The 13,987-nt window shown below is 44.3% G+C and overlaps 1 protein-coding gene across 1 annotated transcript in view; it reads right to left on the bottom strand.

Moving 5' to 3' along the window:
- Nucleotides 1–10,172, bottom strand: part of ZNF557 (zinc finger protein 557) — a 28,684-nt gene extending 18,512 nt beyond the window's left edge. Inside the window, exons 1-3 of the mRNA XM_023733230.1 lie at nucleotides 8,822–10,172; nucleotides 1,726–2,045; nucleotides 863–967 (exon numbers count right to left, since the gene is read on the bottom strand). The gene's annotated coding sequence lies outside the window, so the exon portion shown is untranslated. The remainder of the gene's footprint in view (nucleotides 1–862; nucleotides 968–1,725; nucleotides 2,046–8,821) is intronic.
- Between the last annotated feature and the right edge of the window lie 3,815 nt (nucleotides 10,173–13,987).

Below are 13,987 nucleotides of genomic sequence, written 5' to 3'. Positions count from 1 at the left end.
CCTGGACTAGGAGCTTCTCCATGTAGGAAACCTGGGTTCAAAGGACACGCTCTGCTCCTGGCCGTGCTTTCCCCCTGTCTGTCTACTTGCTTCTCTCTTTTATATCTCAAAAGAGATTGGCTCAAGACACAATCCAATCTTGTAGATTGAGTCCTGCCTTGTTAACATAACTGCTGCCTATCCCACCTCATTAACCTCATAGAGGTAGGATTTACAACACATAGGAAAATCACATCAGATGACAAAATGGTGGACAATCACACAATATTGGGAATCATGGCCTAGCCAAATTAATACACATATTTTTGGGGTACACAATTCAATCCCTGACACATGGGTACCACCCTAGATTTTGTCATCAATTGAAACTGTTCTATCATTTAGGATAACGGTTCAAAAATTTCTCTCTCTGTGAACTCAACCTCCTATACTGCCATGTGGTTCATTCATTTTCTCTTACTACATGGTGTTTTCCTATCACACAAAGGCTTCAGTCCACCCACTCCCCCACTTCTTTGTGGTCCATCAGTCACCTCCTCCTCTCATTTCATACTTATCCAGCTCAGATTTCACTATCCTTCATTTCAACAAATTCCCTAATACCTACTTCCTACCTTCACACAGGCCCAGCAGAACTCCAACAACGGACGATTCCATATTGTATGCCTGCCCCATGGCAACACTTAGGCAGACCAGCCTGCGTAAGAGCAGTAATACTGCCACCTCTAGAACATCACAGTTGCCAACATGAAAGAGCCCTCAACACTGCAGGGAACAATCCTACAAGTCAGTGTAGCCTCCTCCTCAACCAAAGACCATTTCAAACCTTCTGATAATCTCTTTAAATCTCACACATCCTTACCTTTTCCCTCCATTGTAACCAGCTTCCAAAGTTGCCCCCGATGATCCTTGCCTTTTCGTTTTCACTCCCTTGTGTAGTTCCCTCCCATACAGAATTAGGGCTGATCTGTGTGATTAAAAGAATACTGCAGAGGTGACGGTGAGTGATTTCTAAGGTGAGATCCCAGAAAGCATTGCAGCCTTGGTCTTTTGGACTGCTCGCTCTAGAGAAAGCCAGATGTCACGTTGTGGAGACAATCAAGCAGCACTGTGGAGAAGCCTATGTCGAGAGGAACTGAAGCCTCCCACCAACAGCCAGCAACAACTTAGCATCCGTGAGAATGAACCAACTTGGAAGTGAATCCTCCAGCACCTGTCAAGCCTTCAGATGACTGCAGCCCCAGTCCGGCTGCAACCTCATGAAAGTCCCATGTCAGAACTTTACAGTTAAGCCACTCCTGAGTTCCTGAACCACAGAAACCATGAGTGCTGATAAGTGATTACTGTTATTTTAAGTCACTAGGTTTTGGGGTTGTTATAGATAACGAACACACCCTCACTTTCAGCAGATGGCTCTGCATCCTACTTCTCAAAGTAATAATCATAAGAAGGAATCTACTTTCCTGTCTTATCACTAAAACTACAATCCGGACCCTGGCTTCTTCTCTCTTTCCTGTTACAAACAAGGAGTTGTCTCCCCTTCTCTATAAGGCCACACTCTGCAGTTTTATTCTTCTGTGTTCTATCCCTTTTGTCTTTTATGGGAGCTGTATATGATTAATTTTCTCTTGTCTTTCCTTTCCCTTCAATCTATGCCACTGTACTGAACTCTTCCACAAACCATTTAAACCTGATCCAGGAATTTTAGTAGTGAAATAAATCTACCTTAAGAGCAGTTTTCTTTCCAGTTACTGCCCAGTCTTTTTCCTTTGTCACAGCCAAAGTTTTTGAAAGTGTATTTCATTCTATGCTTTATTTCCTCATGTCTCACTCACTCCTCAATGCAGTATAATCTCGTTTCCACCACCACCATTTGAAGGACAACACCTTTGGTAGAAACACCAATAACCTTATTCACAATAACAGAAATGCAGATTGCAATTACACTGATAAAATTTCTTACCTATGAGATCAACAGAAACATCCACAGTGGACCACACTCTCAATTGGCAAGGCTGCATTCGCATACACTGAGGTGTACAATGCTATGAAAGGAATTTTGGCAATGTCAAGCAAAACTGCAAAAACATTTACCTTTTCCCCATTAATTCACTTCTAGTAATCTCTTTCAAAGATACAGAAATAGCAAAAGACATGTGTAAAGATTATTCATTGTGGCATTATTTATAATAACAAAGGATTAGAAATAATAAAAATGGCCATCAATAGGGAAATAGCTGAATAAACTACAGGTAACCACAGAGTCATAGGAGTCCCTGAGTGGTGCAGTTAACATACTCAGCTACTAACTGAAAGGTTGGAGATTTCAGTCTACCCATAGGTGCCTCAAAAGAAAACCCTGAGAGTTTACTCCCAAAAAATCAGCCATTGAAAACCCTGTGGAGCATAGTTCTACTGTGATCCACATGGGTCACAATGAGTTGGAATCAACTTGATGGCAACTGGAAAAGAAGTGGAGTCATAAAAAAAATTGAAAGGTTCTCTAGGTATTGACAGAGATTCTTATTCTCAAAAATTTTTGGTAAAAAAAATATATATATGGAATCTTTTTTTTTTATAAAAAAGGAAGAGTCTTTGCATGAAGATGGCACTGAAAACAAAAGAAGGAAACTCCTACCCCTCCCGAAACTGAAACCAAAGCAAAGGCTTTGAAGGCCAAGAAAGCAGTGCTGAAAGGTGTCCACAGCCACACACACACACACACACACACACACGCACACACACACACAGAAGATCTGCATGTTACCCAGCTTTCAGCAGCCCAAATATCCTCAGAAGAATGGCCCTAGGAGAACAAGCTTGACTACTATGCCATCAACAAGTTTCCCCTGACCACTGACCATCAAGATTGAAGACAGCCACACACTTGTGTTCACTGTGGATGTCAAGGCCAACTACCACCAGATAAAACAGGTTGTGAAGTTCTATTACAATGACTGTAGCCAAGATCAACACCCTAATCAAGCGTGATGGAGAGAAGGTGGCATATGTTTGACTATGCTGCTTTGGATGTTGCCAACAAAATTGGGGTAGTCTAAACTGAGTTCAGCTGGCTCATTCTAAATATAAAAATTTCACCACAAAAATAAAAAGAAAATAAAGACGGCAGAATATAAATATATATAAATACACACACACACACCATTTACTTATATATGCAAAGAAAGTGCTGAGAGGATAAAACAAATGAATATAAATGGGATTCATTGGTTACCAATGTAAATGGTAACCAATATCGGTGGGAGATTATTGGGAAAAGGAGGCAGAAATGGAATTGAAAATATAATACAGAAGTGTAGCTCTGAACACACCTTATGTACTTTGGAACCATATTTCAAGAGTACAACTGCAAGCCTCAAAATGAAAACAAGTAACTAAATGAACCCAATTGTACATAAAATTGGAAATATGACTACATGAGAAAAAGAATTATTTCACATGACTTTAAAACAAAATATATTGCTAATTCAACCATTTTATTTTTGATGAGCATTTGAGTTGCTTCTCATCTTTCACTGTTAGATATAATGCTACAATGAATAATCTTGTGTGTATATGCTGTTTTGTATTTGAGAGGTTTACATTCAAAGTATATTCCCAGAAATAGGATTGCTGAGTAAGGACAGTAATATTTCTCAGTATAGTTTTTTTTATATATATACACTGAAGAACAACATCAAGTAAATAAATTGATGTTATTCGGAGCCAATGTTTTCAATATAAAAGAGACAAATATGAAATTAAAGAAGTTAGGAAAAAAAACACTGTAAGTTAAATTTGAATTAGAAATATCACTATAAACTCGTAATTGAAAAAATATGTATTTCCTAGCTCTATCCAGCAGTGAGAGTCTAGGAGTAATGATACTGCAGAAGCACTTGCACACCAAATGCCTAGATCTTGGTTTCTAAGTACCATTCACCACTAAAAGGAGCAGAGTACTCTACGTACTAATAATGAAAAAATCTCCAGTATAGTGTTAAGTGAAAAAAAAAAGGCACAAAAAATGCATATGTTTTGTGTAAAGAAAAGGGGGAATGAAAATATATTTGCTTCCATTCACTTAAAACCTGGAAAGATAAGAAGGCATGATAAACCAAAAAAAGTGATCACCTATAGGTGAACCTTATTTAGAGGAGAGAACAGGATAGAAGGAGACCTAGTTGGGAGTAAAACTTTGTAAGGTAATCCTTTTTATATCATTTTAATTTTTGAGCCAAACAAAAATTTCTAATAAGAAAATTTTAACATTTGAATAAATAGTATGTAAGAAAACTGAGTAATTTTTAACTCAAAAGTTAACTTTTCCAGGTAAAAATCATTCCGAGATTAACTTCTCTGACACCAATTTCTTTGGACACATCAAATTATAGCTCTACTTGGAAACATGGTGACAGGTAGTTACAGGAATCTCTGCTTTTATTTTCTCCCAATTTTTTTTAAGGGCAGGTATATTTAAGCTGAGTCGCTGGGTGGTGCAACAGTTAACCACTCAACTGCTAGCTGAGAGGTTGGAGTTCGAACCCACCAAGAGGTGCCTTGGAAGACAAGGCTGGTGATGTGCTTCCAAAAGGTCACAGCCATGGTAACACTATGGAGCAGTGATACTCTGTATACATGGGGTTTCCATGAGTCAGAAGCAACTAACAACAACATATTTAAGGCATTAGTAGTTTTGCCTTGATTTCCTAATTTTCCTGGCAATGTTTAGAGTCCTTCCCAGGATTTAAATAGACATTTGGTAATGTTTTTATGTACATTAAAGTGGAACTACATTGCACTGCATAGATTTTATTACTGTGTTTCAAAATTTGATGAGACACAAAAGTTGCTCTTGATCAGGCAAACTACAGCCCAGAGGCCAAATCTGGCCTGCCACTTTTTTTATTTTTGGTCACACAAAGTAAGAATGGTTTCCGCATTTTTAATTGGTTGAAAAAAATCAAAAGGATAATATTTTCTGACACGTGAAAATTGTATGTAATCCAAATTTCAGTATCCATAAATAAAGTTGTATTGGCACACAGCTATGCCCATTATAATGGCAGAACTGAGTTGTTGCAATAGAGATCGTATGGTTGCAAAGCCAAAAATATTTACTATCTGACCCTTTACAGAAAAAAGTTTGCTGACCCCTGTTCTAGGTCAAATTCTTCCAATGCAAACTGAACACCTGCTCCTCTTCAGTATACCCATTTCATTTCTTGAGAAACACACAACACAAGGTTTCTGTAATCAGTAGCTGGGATACCTATTTGGGGTTCCATGATTGTCTTGGATTCCCCAATCTCATACTTCACTCTGGCTTTCACAAAGAGAAAAATCGTACTTACTCAGACCAACTGAAAATGACAAGATGATGCCCCTTTATTCAAAGGAAAAGAAAGGTGTTATGCATTGAATTGTTCTCCAAAAATATGTGTTGTAAATACTATTACACCTGTGGTTATGATCCCATTTGGGAATAGGATTTTCTTTGTTATGTTACTGAGACAGTATTAGTGTAGGGTGTGTCTTGAGTCAATCTCTTTTGAGATACAAAAGGAGCAGATTAAGCAAGGAAGCAAGGAAGGCACAGTAGGGAAAGATAGATGCCGTGCCACATGAAGGTCACCAAGGAATGCCAGGCCTACAGATGCTGAAAAGAGAGAAGGGCCTTCCTCCAGAGCCGACAGAGAGAGAAAACACTCCCCTAGAACCAGTGCCTTGAATTCAAACTTCTAGCCTCCTAACTGTGAGAAAATAAATGTCTGTTTGTTAAACCACCCACCTGTGGTATTTCTGTTACAGTGGCAATAGACAAAACAGAAAGGAAAAAAAATAAATGATCCATTTGAACAGCTCAGAAAAGGCTAGCAGAAACTGGGCCTTTTGTCAGGCCTCCTTTCCCTGGAGTTAGAATAAAATATACACAATACATCAAACATATTCACACAACTACCATAAGCTGAATAGAACTTGGGTTCTTCACTGAGGTTTGGACCCCTCAAAGCAGAGCAATGCCCTGATAATAAGGAAAGGCAACCCGTTCAGCCTACAGGTTTTGCCTCTGAGAACTCCACATGCCTCTCCTTCCCACTTGCAGTTTGGAAAATGTTCATGAGGAAGAAACTTTACACCTGGAATCAGGTTAATGTTCTAATCAAATGTGATCCAGGAGGACAGAACCTAACGGGTTGTATTAGTTTTGTATTAGTAGCTGCCCTAACAGATTACCACAAACTGCGTGGCTTAAAACTACAGAAATTTATTTTCTCATAGTTCTGGAGGCCAGAAGTCTGAAATCAAGTTGTTGGTAGGGTGGGTCCCTATTGGAAGCTCTGAGGGAGAATCTGTTCCATACGTCTCTCCTAGCTTTTGGTGGTTGCCAGCAATCCTTGGCATTTCTTTGCTTGTAGATGCATCCCTCCAATCTCTGCTTCCATATTCACATGACGTTCTTCCCCTGTATGTGTCTGTCTTTGTGTCTTCACATGGTGTCCTCTCTGTGTCCAGATTTCCCTTGTCATATAAGGACACCAGTCAGATTAATGGCCCACACTACTCCAGTATGTCCTCATGTTAATTAATTACATCTGCAATGATCCTATTTCCAAATAAGGGCACATTCACAGGTACCAGGGGTTAGGACTTGAACATATCTTTTTTGGGGACACAATTTTACCCACAACATGGGTCTTCCTCCAAGTCTGATGGCACAGAAATGTTCTCAGTTCCCACAAATCACACATATTCTGAACTGACCAATTCGATGGGTCCCCAAATCACACAACCAGCAATAGCCACAAGATAACCACAATGACAACATACTACAGGATCTCCTACTTCCCAGGACCCCGAAGATAATAACTTCGAAAGTCATTATCCTATAGGATAAGGGTTCTTCTCTGTAGGTAAGGGCTGAAGCTATACTTGAAATCTCTCTCTTTTTTTCTTTATCCCGTTGTTTCTACTTCCTCTTTGAGTGGGGAAAAACTGTCTCTAAACAGACATTCGCCAGCCTGAAGCCAACTTCATCTTCTCCGCAGTCTCTGGATGAGCTGGTTCCCCTGCTGCACTTACTAGTTCATTGGGACCAGCTTCTTGGGGTGTCTATGTGTTCCTCCCTGCACTCAAAGATAAAATGGGCACGTGTTGGGGGCAGGGGCAAGGAGAGAGGCGAACTGGGGACACAAAGAGTTTGGACTAGGTGAAAAATAAAAGAGTGTTGGGGGGCAGGTGCTGCAGAAGAAGGGCCTGGAGATGTGCTTCCATAAAGATCACAACCAAGAAAGCCCTATGGAGCAGTTCTACTCTGTAACACATGAGGTCAACATGGGTCAGAAACAACTGAACAGCAACCAGTTTTGTTTTGGTGTGGGGGGCACGGCAGGTGGCTACCTAGGAAAGGCAGAGCAGCTAAAACAATCTTGTCAGGAGGTTTGTACTGATATGTGGAGCCCTGGTGGCACAGTAGTTAACACCTCAGGTTGCTAACCAAAAGGTCAGCAGTTCGAATCCACCAGCCACTCCTTGGAAACCCTATGGGGCAGATCTACTGTGTGCTATAGGATCGCATTGAGTCGGAATTGACTTGACAGCAACGGGTTTTGTTTTATGGGTACTGTCTTAGTCATCTAGTGCTGCTACAACAGAAATACCACAAGTCGATGGTTTTAATGAAGAGAAGTTTATTTCCTCATAGTCAAAGTAGGCTAAAAGTCCAAATTCAGGGCATCAGCTCCAGGGGAAGGCTTTCCCTCTCTCGGCCTTCTTCTCTTCAGTGTTCCCCCGGACTAGGAGCTTCTTGGCGCAGGGACCCCAGTCCAAAGGACATGCTCTGCTCCCAGCACTGCTTTCTTGATGGTATGAGGTGTCGTGTTCCCCCAGCCCCCCATCTCACTGCTCACTTCTGTCTTTTATATCTCAAGAGATTGCCTCAGGACACAATCCAGTCTTGTAGATCAGGTCCTGCCTTACTATCACAACTGCCACCCATCCTCCCTCATTAACATCATAGAGGCAGGTTTACAACATACAGGAAAATCACACAGTACCAGGAATCATGGCCTAGCCAAACTGGTGTACACATTTTTTGGGGGACATAATTCAAACCATGACAGGTACCAATATGTAACACAGCCAGGCCCTGTCTCTCTTCCAGACCTCTTGCCCAGTGTTTTGGGTTAAATTGTGTCCTCCAAAAAAGATATGTTCAAGTCCCTAACCCCCAGAACCTGTGAATGTGATCTTATTTGGAAATAGGATCTTTGCAGATGGATTTAATTAAGATGAAGCCATTTAGGATGGGCCCTTATCTCTTTATGACTAATGTCATAGGTAAGAATGCCATGTGATGACAGAGGCAGAGACTGGAGTGATGCTGTCACAAGCCGAGGAACACCTGGGCTACCAGAAGCTAGAAGACACAAGGAAGGATCTTCCCGTAAAGACTCTGGAGGGAGCATGGCCCTAGTGCACCATGAATTTGGATTTATAGTCTCCGGAACTGTGAGACAATACATTTCCGTTGTGTTAAACCATCCAGATTGTGGTAATTTGTTACAACAGCCCTAGGAAATTAATTCACCCGAGGAATTGATGCTGGCTTCCCGACAACAACCCTCCAATTTAAGGGGAAGGAGGGACTCAGAGGAGTCAATGCAGAGCAGGGAAGAAGGTATCAGTGCCTGTCTGCCAGTTCCCCCCAGGACCTACCATCCTCCCCAGCCCTGGGAACTGACTCCACCCTGAGAATATTTTCATTTTGTGCGGAATCTTTTCCTCAGTCATTCCCAGCAGGCCAGCCATTAGCTCTTACTTGGAGCTACGCAGGGGTCTTCTGCAGCTTCCTCCACTCCCATCTGTAGGCCTTCAACCTTCACCTTCCAATCACCACAGTTCCCAGGTGTCTTTGACTCCTGAGTCTCTGTGGTAGACAGAATGCCCCCGTACCCAGAGAGGTCCATGTCCTTATTCCTGGAACCCATGGATATGGTACCTTACATGGCAAAAAGGACTTCGCAGATGTGATTAAGGATCTTGAGAAGGGGAGATTAACATTTTATGAACATATAAATCTTAGCCAGAGATGTTCCATGTAGACTATTATAAATACATTTCCTTTCTCATTTTTTCTTTTAACCTCTTAATTTTTAAAATTCCCGTTTATTTGTTTTGGTCCCTGAGTGGCACAAGTGGTTTGCACTTGACCACTAACCTGAAGGTTGGCAGTTCGAACCCACCCAGCAGTGCCGCAGAAGAAAAGGCCTGGCGATTTGCATAAAGATTACAACCAAGGGTGAGAGAAGAGATGTGACAATGGAAACTGAGGGGTGGGTGAGATAGAGACAGTTTTGAAGATGCTAAGCTGCTGGTTTTGAACACTGAAGAAGAGGCCCCAGCCCCTTTGGTTTGTATTTAATGATTTAACGTGTAACAATGGCCCAGCCCGTTGGGTGTGACTGTATTCACCTGATTCCTGTCCAGCCATCTGCTCCCCAAAATGAGAGAAAGCAGCTCCAAGCCGCGTGCATTTGACTTGCTCAACTCATTTTGCTGGATAGAGATTTTAGTGTGACTCCAGCCACTTTAAATACACCTTGTCATTCAGTGGCCCTCTAAGTGACTCTGCTGATTTTCAATAATCTCCAGAGTTTACTCAGACATTTTAAGGCCCTAGAGCTCTTTCCTGTGGCCCCAGAGCAGGGCTTCCCAACCTCGGTATTACAGACATTTTGGGGAGAATCACGTTCCATTGGGGGTGGTGGGAGCTGTCCTGTGCTTTGCAGGATGTTGAGCAGCATCCCGGGTCTTCACCCACTAGATGACAGTAGCGGTTGCTGTGTGCCTTCCAGTCTATTCCGACACCTAGTGACCCTATATGATAGAGCAGAACTGCCCTGTCGGGTTTCCTAGGCTGTAATCTTTACTGAAGTAGAAAGCAGATCACCAAGTCTTTTCTCCGCGGAGCCGCACTTAACCATTGCGCCACCAGGGCTCCTGATTCTAGTAGCAACACCCTGCCCCCCATTTGTGACAACCATAAATGTCTCCAAACATTGTGAAAAGTCCCCAGGAGGGTAAAATAGCCAGAGTGAGAAGCACCGGGATAAGGATGATGGGAGAGGGGATCTCTGTGGAGGCGACGGAGCTGGGAGGAAACAGCAGCCTCAGGCCCGGTGAGGGACCGAGGGACGCCGGAGCCCGCGGCTCACGCCCCCCCCAGACCCGGACGCGAGTTCCCGGCCCGCCCGCCACTCACCAAGTCCTGACAGTGCGGCCCGGCCTAACAATCCGACGGACGAATCCGGCCGCCGGAGACAATAGGACTCGCAGCTCCGGGCGCGCGACCTGCAGCCCCGCCCAGGGCCCGCTCCGCCCCACCCCGCACTTCCGCTTTTGGTCTCGGGCTTCCGCAGCAGAGGTTTGGGGGGTTAGCGTTGAGGCGGCAAGCTGCAGTTGCGTCCCACAGCGTGGGGCCCAGGTGTTTTAGTTTTCTTGGTGAGTACAAGTTTGGGCTCTGGGCTTGTATGCATCTTGCGGGGGCGGAAATAGTCCCGGGGTTGGGGACCAGACTGAGGAGCAGAGCTGTGGGCGGGGGCCAGGCTCAGGGGGCGTGGCTGTGGGAGAGCACCAGGCCTGGAGGGCAGGGACTAGAGTTGGGGGCGGAGCTGTGGGCGGATACAAGTTACGGGGGCGGAGCTATGGACGTGCACTAGGCCTGGAGAGCGGGTCTGTGGGGAGTAATAAGGCTGAGTGGGGTGGGCTTGTGGGCGGGAACCAGACTTGGGGGCGTGGCAGTGGGCAGGTACCAGGCCTGGAAGCGGGGGACTAGAGTGAGCGGTGGGACTGTGGGCGGAGACCAGTTATACTGGCGGGGCTATGGGCGTGCGCTAGGCTGGAAATGCAGGTGTGGGAAGTAATAAGGCTGAGTGGGGTGGTGCTGTGGGCGGTCATTTACAGGGGCGGGGCTACGGGCGGGTACTGGAGCTGGAGAGCTGGTCTGTGGGAAGTAGTAAGACTGGGTGGGATGGGCTTGTGGGCGGGGACCTGACTTGGGGGCGTGGCTGTGGGCAGGTACCAGGCTTGGGGGGTGGAGACTACACTTAGGGGTGGGACTGCGGGCAGATACCAGTTGCAGGGGCGGGGCTGTGGGCAGGGATAAGGCTGGATGAGGAGGGGCAGAGGGTGGAGATCAGCTCTAGGGAAGGGGGCTGGAGGCAGGGCTTTCCGTGAATCCCTAGACTGTTCAGACAGTAAAACAAAAAAAAACCAAACCCATGGCCTTTAAGTCGATTCCGACTCATAGCAATCCTATGGAACAGAATAGAACTGCTCCATGGTGTTTTCTAGGCTGTAATCTTTACACAAGCAGACTGCTACATCTTTCTTCTGCAGAGCCGCTGGTGGATTTGAACTGCAGACCTTTTGGTTAGCCACCAAGCTCTTAACCACTTTGCCACCAGAGCCCCTGTTCAGACAGTAGGATGCTCAAAAAAACACTTAACATTTCTTTAATCCTTTCTCCAATCTCACACAGCCTAATAGAACGATATACAATAAAACCGGTGAAAGCCGGAAACTGTGTGAAGCAGAAACTTGTCAGAGAAGGAGAACTCAAATATTTTCCACTAATAGTGATAGAAAAGTGGTAAGCTGCACCCTGTCAAAGGAGATAACTTGCGAGAAGTGGAAAAAAGAAAACAATTCATTCAGTTCCCAGTCTCACAGCTTTCATCGTAGCAATATTTACGAATTTATTTTTTTGTGTATGTTTCATATTCCTAATGTCTTCCAAAAATGGGCCCATGTATGCGTATTCTCTACAACTTGCTTACCCAAGCTAGTAGATGGAGCTCTAACTCCATTCTAATTTAAGATTTTTGGGGGTGAGGGTGGGGAGAGGTCATATATGCACCTATAGGAAAACGTCAAACAGTGGTATAATTCAGTAAAATATTCTCACTGTCAGTCCGTCTCCCTTCCCTTTGCCCCGAGACAAACGCGATGATCATTTCCATGTGTATCCTTTCAGATATAGTATGCGTATATGTATATCTGTATGTACATACGTTTGTGTATACTGTAGTTATTCATTCAACAAGTTCTTATTGACTCGTTACCAAGTCACTGTTTTAGGTACTCTGGGTACCGACTGAACAAAACAAATATTCCTGCCCTCAGAGGACTTGCATTTTAGTTGTGGCGTAGGCAGGGGGAGTAAATAGACAATGACTGTGGTAAATGAAATACATGGTGTGTTAGATGTTGATAGGAGCCCTGGTAGCACAGTGGTTAAGCGCTGGGCTGCTAACTGAAAGGTCAGTAGTTCAAACCCACCAGCTGCTCTTCGGGAAGAAGATGTGGCAGTCTGCTTCCATAAAGATTACAGCCTAGGAAACCCTATGGGGCAGTTGTGCTCTGTCCTGTAGGGTCACTGTGAGTCAGAATCAACTTGATGGCAACAAGTTTGGTTTGGCGTGTTAGATATTGATAAGTACGAGGGAAAAAATTAGGCACGGTAAGAGGCATGAGGGGCATACTCCTGGGTGGTTTTCCTCTTGGCTGCCCCCTCTATTCCTTGAGAAACCTAAAGCCTCTTAATTCTGGTTTCTCATAGCCAGTGAGGCCTTGCCACTGCCCTGGTCTGCCATGCCATTGCCTGACAGTCAGCCAGCCACAAGGTTTATCCTGATTCTGGGGGGCCCAGGATAGCGAAGGTGGGGCTGTGGCATCCCAAGGCATGGGGAGGTCTAGGAAGCCTCCAGCAACTGCAGGTGTGAATGGTGGCTTATCTTCAGACTGGGCAGCTGCTGGCTGTAACTGACTGTCTTAGACACCATTAGAAGTTCAGATGTGCCAGAAATGGAGGTCCAGAAAGGTGTATGACTGCTGATTGGAACTGCACTGACTTTTAGACTCAATTTAGGGAGAATTGGTGTCCTTTTCGAGTTCATTCCTCCCATCTGTCTTAGGTATCTAGTGCTGCTGTAACAGGAATACCACAAGTGGATAGCTTTAACAAACAGAAGTTTATTCTCTCACAGTCTAGGAGGCTAGAAGTCCAAATTCAGGGTGCAGGCTCCAGGGGGAGGCTTTCTCTGTCAGCTCTGGGGGAAGGTCCTTGTCTCCTTTCAACATCTGTGGGCTGCATTCCTTGGAGATCGCCACGTGTCTCAGCATCAATCTTCCCCTGGGTCTAGGAGGTTCTCAGCACAGGGACCCCAAGTCCAAAGGACACACTCCACTCTTGGCTCTTCTTTCTTGGTGGTAGGAGGTCCCCTGATCTCTGCTTGCTTGTTTAATCCCTTTTATATCTCAAAAGAGATTGACTCAAGATACAACCTAATCCTGTAGATTGTATCCTGTCTCATTAATATAACTGCCACTAGCCTTGCCTCATTAACATCATAGCATTGTAATTACGTAATACCACGAACCATGGCCTAGCCAAGTTGACATATTTTTGGGGGATACAATTCCATCCATAACACCATGTGTCTTTGTTACCTAGTGCTACAAAACAACAACAACAAAAAAACCAAACCTGTTGCCATTGATTCCTACTCATGGCAACACTATAGGACAGAGTAGAACTGCCCCAAAGGGTTTCCAGGGAGCAGCTGGTGGATTCAAACTGCCAACCTTTTGGTTAGCAGCCGAATGCTTAAACACTGTGCTACTAGGGCCCTTACCTAGTGCTAGCAGTAATGAAAATACCACACATGGGTGCTTTAAACAGCAGAAATTTCTTTTCTCACAGTTTTGGAGGTTAAAAGTCCAAATCAGGGCATTGGCTCTAGGGGAGGCTCCCTCCTTGTTGGTAGCCGTATTGTCTCTCCCTGTTCTGAGTGTGTGTGTGTGTCTGTGTCTGTGTATGTTTTCCCTTTCTGTAAGACACCATTCAGAAGGGATCGGGTTTAGGACCCACCCTCCTCCAGTATGACACCGTTAACAAAACAAAAGAAAACCCCTATTGCCAAAC

This window comes from Trichechus manatus, unplaced genomic scaffold (assembly GCF_000243295.1).
Source record: "Trichechus manatus latirostris isolate Lorelei unplaced genomic scaffold, TriManLat1.0 scaffold00057, whole genome shotgun sequence".
Taxonomy (NCBI): domain Eukaryota; kingdom Metazoa; phylum Chordata; class Mammalia; order Sirenia; family Trichechidae; genus Trichechus; species Trichechus manatus.
This window is presented reverse-complemented; position numbering and strand designations above follow the sequence as displayed.